The following is a 7,025-nucleotide window of genomic DNA, read 5'->3' as shown; positions in this document are numbered from 1 at the left end:
TCATACTTCAAGTACCCATTCTTCATACTCCATTGCCTGCCCATGCAAGAAGCCAGTGAAGGGAACCTGGAGAAACTTTGACAACACAGTACTCCACTGTAGCCTCTACACAGCCTCTTCCAGGGGCCTGGAGCTCATTTTTCCCCCCAGATTTAGATACCAAGTAACCGCAATCCTTCTTACCCACCTATTGGCTACCTGGAGACGCTTTGGCTCCTCAGGCCATGTAGAAACCCAAATTCACATAATTACAGTTCAATGATACACAGTGGGAACTCCAGAGTCCCAAACTCTGATGACACCCTCACCTGCCAATCAGCTGAGGGCCAGCAGGCTGTAATTAAGCCTGGCGCCAGGAGTGGGAGAGCCTAGGAACAAAGGAAGCACAGACCTGGTGCCAAGTCCAGTTAGGTTTGATGCAAGGCTTCTCTCCAAACCTTCATTCTCTTATCTGTAAAATGGATTATAATCTCACCCACCTAATATATAGGGAAGGAAGATAAAGGCTCTTTTTCCAAGAGGCGTTGGGTGGGATGGGTTTGATCTAGGGGAAATGGGTCTGGTTCCAAGCCAGGTTCAGTGAAATCTCCAAACGTTGACTTAGCAAAAGTTACTTCTCAGGCTAGGGAGATAGTTGAGTAGGTAAAATGTCTCATGAGGTGTCGGGGACCAGCCCTGACATAAACCATTTCTTGTACCAGAGTGGAGGTGTGGGAAGTAAACACAACTCACATGACTATTCTGAGAGGGAGAGATTTTCAGTGATCCTTTAAGAAATCCTGAATTCACATCCTGAAATTCACCCGCGTTTATTTTCCAAACAGCCATGCCCTCCCAGCCCCCTCTGGGAAATGACGAGACCCTCTGGTCATCCAACACAGCCACCCCTTGTCTGGCTTTGTCTTCGCTAAAGATCATTCCAGACTTGAACTTTTCCATAGCTTCCTTGGTTTTACTTTGTTTTTCACATAGAATGTGTCTGACCTTCACTGCATTACTGCCACCCTTAGGGCCCGGAGACTGCTTGTCAGTCACTTCCCAGAGTGACTCCTTCCTCCAATTTTCCAGAACCACTCTCCCCTCCACAGCATCTCCTAAGCCCACTCTTGAACTCTCAACTCCCTTTTTGGTTTTTTGTTTTTTCTAAACAGTCTCACTGTTCTCAGGTCATCCTCAAACTTTTAATCCTCCTGCCTCTGGAATGTTGGCATGGAAGGTGGGTACCACCACAACATGTTGAGGAAATCCATTTTTTACATGAAGTAAGATTATTTTATATCTCTCTGTGTGCTTCTAAGTAACGTGTATAAAACTGTTCTAGCTTTCGATATGACATTGGAAGCCATACTTCCTTCCCAGCCCCGCCCCTGCCTCACCTAAGAGCTATGTCCTTTTAGGCTCCTTTTATATTTTTGTGTCTGGTGGATATTGAAGCATTTTGTTTTATTTTTATTTTGAGACAGGGTTTTCTACATTGTCCAGACTTGTCAGGAATATGTGAATTCATTTTGTGACCACGTGAACTTTGTTGTCAAATCAGGCATGTTCAGTACTCAGGTTGCATGACCTTCTTGCGCAGCTTTCTGATTTCCGCAGACACAATTTCCCTCATCTCACTTGCTTAATTTCTAGGTACGCAGGCCATTGTCCTCCAACCCTCTGCCTCTTTATTTTCTTAAATGTCTGTCCAGAAGTTCCCTTCAACATTGTAAATCTGCCACCTGGGGCATAGAATTCATTTTATTTTCCAGTATTTCCAGTTGCAGAAGACACACAAACACCGCACAAAGAATGCCCTGTTCGAACGCCCTGTTCTCCCTGCAGAACTCCTCACGAAGCTCCAGCAAATGCCCCCTGATGGCTCTTGGAGACAGGAACCAAATGTCACAAGTTGCTAGGTCTCTCCTATCAGCTTCTATACCCCGATGTTTGGGAAGATAACAGGGCAGTTAAAGGTAGGATGTTCTCATGTGACTATGTCTGGATTCTGGTTCTGAGAGGATGATGCCCGAGGTCACTCTGTGTTCTTCACATTACATTCTGTTGGTGAGTAAGAGGACCTGGTATTGATTTCTTGCACATGCATGTGTGCAGACACCCATACTCTGTGTGGAGGTCAGAGGAGGACATTAGATGTCCCTCTCTGTCCCTCTTTGTCTTATTCCTTTGAGGCACTGTCCATCACCGAACCTGAAGCTGGGCTGACAAGCAAGAAGCCCCTGTAATTCTACTGCTTTACCTCGAACAGTTCAGGGTCACAGGCTGCACAATGCCATGCCCAGGTTTCATGTGGGTGTTGGGATCCAAACATAGGATCTCCCGTTTGCACGGCAAGTGCTCTCACCCCCTCCGCCATCTTTCTGGTCTCCTGAGTTGGGCTCAGCCATAGTCCTGGGCAGAGCTGCTGACTTAGGGCCTGTCTTTGATCAGATCTCTCTTGCTTAACCATGTTACTTTTTTAAACAGTAAGTACATATGTGGAAACACTTCAGCGTCATGCAAATGTCCTGTGGATACTGTTGGTTCTAGCATCCACAGATGTTTCTTACATTACATAATTACCATAATCATTGCCAAATGGTGTTTTTCTTCTTTTATTGCATGGCTTCTATAGTAAGGAAATCTTTATTTTCTGTTCATAAATTCATTTGTTTGTTTATAAATTGGTAGATTTTCTTCATTCGATGCATTATAATCCACTGCCACTATTGTTTTACAGATGTTTTGTTTTCGCTCTTTCTATGGGTGATTGCCGGCTTGTCCAGGGGTGTGCCACATGCGTTCTGAAGCCCCTGAAATTGGAGTTACAGACCATTGTGAGCTGCAGCGTTAGTGCTGGCAACTGAACCCAGGTTCTCTGCAGGAGCAATCAGTGCTTTAACCTCTGAGTCATCTCTCCAGCCCAGGTTATTGTCATGATCTAATTACACTACCCTGGTCAGTAGTCCCTGCCAGCCGACTTCTGTGTCCTCTGACATGTCCCCATCGTTTGTCGAGCATTCTCCTGCTTCTAGACACAATAAAAGTTCCAGGTTTGGCCTGATGCTCCCCTGGGCTCGGCACGAGGATCACCTCCTCCTCTGAAAGGTTGGGTTGTCACTAAGAACAGATCCCCTCAACCAAATGTTCTCATTGATAGCCCCAAGCTCAAGCTAATACTGGAAGAGTCCTGCCTTGGTTTCCCCTTTCCACACCTGAATCTTCTGCATCTAAGAACCATCCAGGCCCTTATCCATGATGTCCTTTTCCTATGGTACACCCCTACAGAGGCCCATCTCTGACCTTGACATCCTGTCACCAGGATACTGGAACCTCGACTCCACAGAAGCAACCGTGACCTTCCTCAGATTGTCTAATGGCCCCATCTAGATGATCTCAGGGAGGGAGGGAGGGAAGGAAGAGAGGAAAAGACAGCAGGAATAGCATGGTTATTCATAGCTTTAGAAGATCTCTGGGAATTTCTGGAATGTTCTGTTTGTCTCTACCCCCACCCCCTTTGTTGTTGCTGCTGAAGGTCCAGGGAGAACTGACATGCAGTTCTCATTCTCTGCATCCCCCAAATGCTTTGCCAGCTCTACACAAGCATTTTGGTGCAGAGTTTACAAAATGAAAAGACTGTTAGAAGTCAGGGTGGATGGATATGTTTCAATATGATCTCTTGGCATCCGCTCAGCCAAGGTGGCCCCTAGGTGTGGAGGGCGACGCACATTCAATGTCCTTTCACACCTCCTTCCACACTCAAGAGATGCTCTGCTCAGCAACATGCCAACTGGCTGGATGCTGCTCTGTTCCCTTCTGCCGGCCTCTCTCAGCACAGGCTTTCAGCCTCAAAAAAGCGAGGTGTGTGGGCCTCTCCCTCCCTGTCCCAGAATGAGCAGGTGTGGCAGAACTGCCTGGGAGCAGGCTTGCTTCAAAAAAATAATAGCTTCGAGAGTTGGCGCCTCCTGCACTCCAAAGATGACAGCTCTCAGAGTCTTGCCCTGACCCACCAGGACTGTGGAATGGAGAAGGGGGGGCACATGGAGGAGAAGAAAAACTCTTGACACTTGCTGCAAAAATCAGGGTCCGTAAGAAAAATCGAAGCCACTCCGAGTATTTCAAAAAGCTGGACTGAGTTCAGGGAACTGGTTCCGTGGAGGAGAAGGGCTGGGAAGCCATCGGCTAACAGTGGGGCAGTCTGGTGTCCAGTAGTTGAAGGAACTGCTTCCACACTAGCTGCAAAAGGAGATGGGGACTGCTTAGGCGCAGGGGCCGGGTGGAACTGGAACCGCAGATGGTTGGGTGGTTCTGTAGGGGCTGAAGCCACAGAAGGGAGCTCCCTTCAGTAAAGAGGCTGGGCGGTAGACAGCGGTATCCCAGCTTCTGCCCTCTCTTGCCTATGCCTTCCCATTGTCCCAACACAGCAAGACACCAGCTGCTGAAGGAGCCTGGGAAAATCAGCTTGCCAGAAATGAGCAGATCTGCAGGTCAGCACATAGGCAGCACCTTGCTCACTTGCCCATAACGTACTTCACAGAGCCGAAGAACTTTCTGGAAAAGCAAAAAACTGCTTGTCATTGCCCCAGGACTCTGAATATGGTTGAGTTCCGGTAAGAGCTCACTGGGCAGAGGAGTTCCCTCTTCAGTGTTACACAGCTTCACGGCATTGCCACCAGAATTGCACAAACTCGGTCCAGGCTGTGGAGCAATAGGAAGTCAAATGAACTCTCCGAGGCACACAGCTGGAAGACAGCAGGAGAAGGCACAGGCTGTTAGGCGGGACTCTAAGCCCCAAGCCTGTAGTCAGGTTGGGGGGGGGGCAGGGTGGGAGGGAGCTGATGGCTAGATAAAATTCTGAGAAGAGGGTGTTGAAGGTGTCACAGCAAAGTGAATGACATCATGTGGTTGGAGAATGTGTAAAGAGGAAGCCGAGACTGAAGCAGAGGAAGCTAAATTTGCTATGTAATAGCCAGTCTCAAGAGGAAAACATTAGTCTCTTATGACTCCCAGTGTCTCAAGGTCCCGCGCCCTTAATACTGAGGATGAAGCTCAAATACAAGCCACACTGAAGCCACAGATGCTCTACCTTAAGTCGTGGGCTTCCAGGTCTCACAAGAGGAAGTAGAGGACAGGGGGACAGGAAGTAGAGTGTGGGTCTGCCGTACAGCAGCTTTGGAGGCAGAGCTCCTTTTCTAAGTTGGACGTTCTCTGCCGCACACACCCTGACCACACCTGGGACAGCTCGCCTGCATTGGCTGTCACTATTGCCAGGCGGCCACCATGCATCAGATCCCGCACCCTCTGAGACCTGCCGCTTGGCTCCGACTGCCCTTCTGCAGACTGTGCCTAGCTATGTCCTCCCCGCATCACTTCAGATACCCGGGACAGAGACGCTTGTAGCTGAAGACCCCAGCGACTGGGGAGGTCTGGGAGGCGGCTTCAGGTCTTCCCTGTCCCTCGGGTGCTTCTTTCAACCAAGCCACTCCTGGCACCAAACCCTCAGGCCTCATGACTCACCCGACAGCACTTTCACTTCCTCTCTGGAGCAGGCCTTTGACCTGCTATCATTGCCATTTGCAGCAGCTCCCTAGGCCCTAAGGAGCAGCCCAGGCCCTACGGAGGGCAAGAAGCCTGGACCTAAGGGTCCAGACACTCTGGTCTATTGTAAAGCATGGCAGAGGGGGCTCTGGGGCTGCTAGGAGACACTGGCCCATGCCAAGCCCTGAGAGTTGGTGGCCCTCAGCAGCTTGGCAACCTGGGGATACAGGAAACTGGAGTGTGAAACTGGAATTGAATCTTATTTTATACTCCCTGATGGTCATTAAAGAGACCCACCTTCATTGATTCATTTCCTCCCTAACAAATCTCTTCTGGTTCTCATGTTTACAAAGAGCTCATAGTCCGCCTGGGGGAATATGGGCAAGGGGACAGAGCCACTGAGAGCTCGTAGTCCACATGGGGGAAGCAGGGCTAAGGAACAAATCCATCAGCAGGAAACCCCAACAACATGAGAGCAAGAGAAAGGGAAAGGCCGTGGAAAGAGTGGGGCAGGGGCAGGCAGTGTGGTGGGTTGTCACAATGCATCTCCAGGGCAGACATCAAGCCCAGGGGGCTTGGAACGCTTTAATTTTGAAAAGCTCTCCTGACACACACCCTGGGATCTTATTTCAATTGTCCAGGCTGACTTCAAACTCTTCCTCGGCCTCTCAGCCTTCAGAGTACTGGGATTATAAGAATATAAACGTGACTGGCTAAAAAGGAGGTCTCTTTCTCAAATAGAATATAAAACTATATTCAAGTGTGAGCACGGGCATGATAGCTCAGCAGTTAAGAAGATTTCCTGTTCTTGCAGAGGACTTGAGTTCAGGTCACAGCCTCCTGTAACTCAGACTCCAAGGAAATGATGCTCTCTTCTGTTCACCACGGCAACTCCACTCACATGGACACACCCCTGAACAGACACGTTCACATATACATCTTCAAAAATAAAATTAAATCTTGAAAAAGGAGTGAGTATTGGGGCTGGGCATAGTCAGTGATGGAGTGCTTGCTTAGCATACATGAGGCCCTGAGTTCAGTCCACAACACTGCAAAAAACTATCTAGAGGAAGAATAGAAAACCCCCAAACAGTACAGAAGCCTAAACAACTTTGGTGATATCATCACACATTTATCAGAAATATTTACAAAGAGATGCTTCCTCATTTCAACTGGGCTTCTCCTCTTCTTTAGGACATTCGGTAGCTCCCAGTTTCCCCGGTGCCTCATGAATAACAGCAGCATAGCCATTTTGCTACAGGTATGTGGCCCAGCTCTAGTTGAAGAGGACCAAGCCTGGCTGGATAACCCAGCTGTGTAGCTTGATGTGGGCTACACTCTCTTTGGTCTCCTACTGACTGCGGAACTGCAAGGAGAAGTTATTGTTTCTGAGCCTTGGCTTTGATCACCTGTAAAACAAATCAATGGGTTGAATCTCTCTCTCTCTCTCTCTCTCTCTCTCTCTCTCTCTCTCTCTCTCTCTCTCTCTCTCTCTCTCTCTCTCTCTC

The 7,025-nt window shown here is 48.6% G+C and overlaps 1 long non-coding RNA gene across 1 annotated transcript; it reads left to right on the top strand.

The window, feature by feature from the left end:
- The first annotated feature begins 2,759 nt into the window (after positions 1-2,759).
- On the top strand, positions 2,760-4,739 carry LOC126490165 (uncharacterized). Its single transcript, XR_007589125.1, has 3 exons — positions 2,760-2,906; positions 3,268-4,063; positions 4,404-4,739. It is a non-coding gene; the product is annotated as an uncharacterized lncRNA (long non-coding RNA).
- Positions 4,740-7,025: the final 2,286 nt, after the last annotated feature.

Source organism: Alexandromys fortis, unplaced genomic scaffold (genome assembly GCF_014885135.2).
Source record: "Alexandromys fortis isolate MF-2015 unplaced genomic scaffold, M_Fortis_MF-2015_v1.1 scaffold_228, whole genome shotgun sequence".
Taxonomy (NCBI): Eukaryota; Metazoa; Chordata; class Mammalia; order Rodentia; family Cricetidae; genus Alexandromys; species Alexandromys fortis.
Note: the sequence above shows the minus strand (reverse complement) of the source record. Positions and strands in the feature narration are given on the sequence as shown.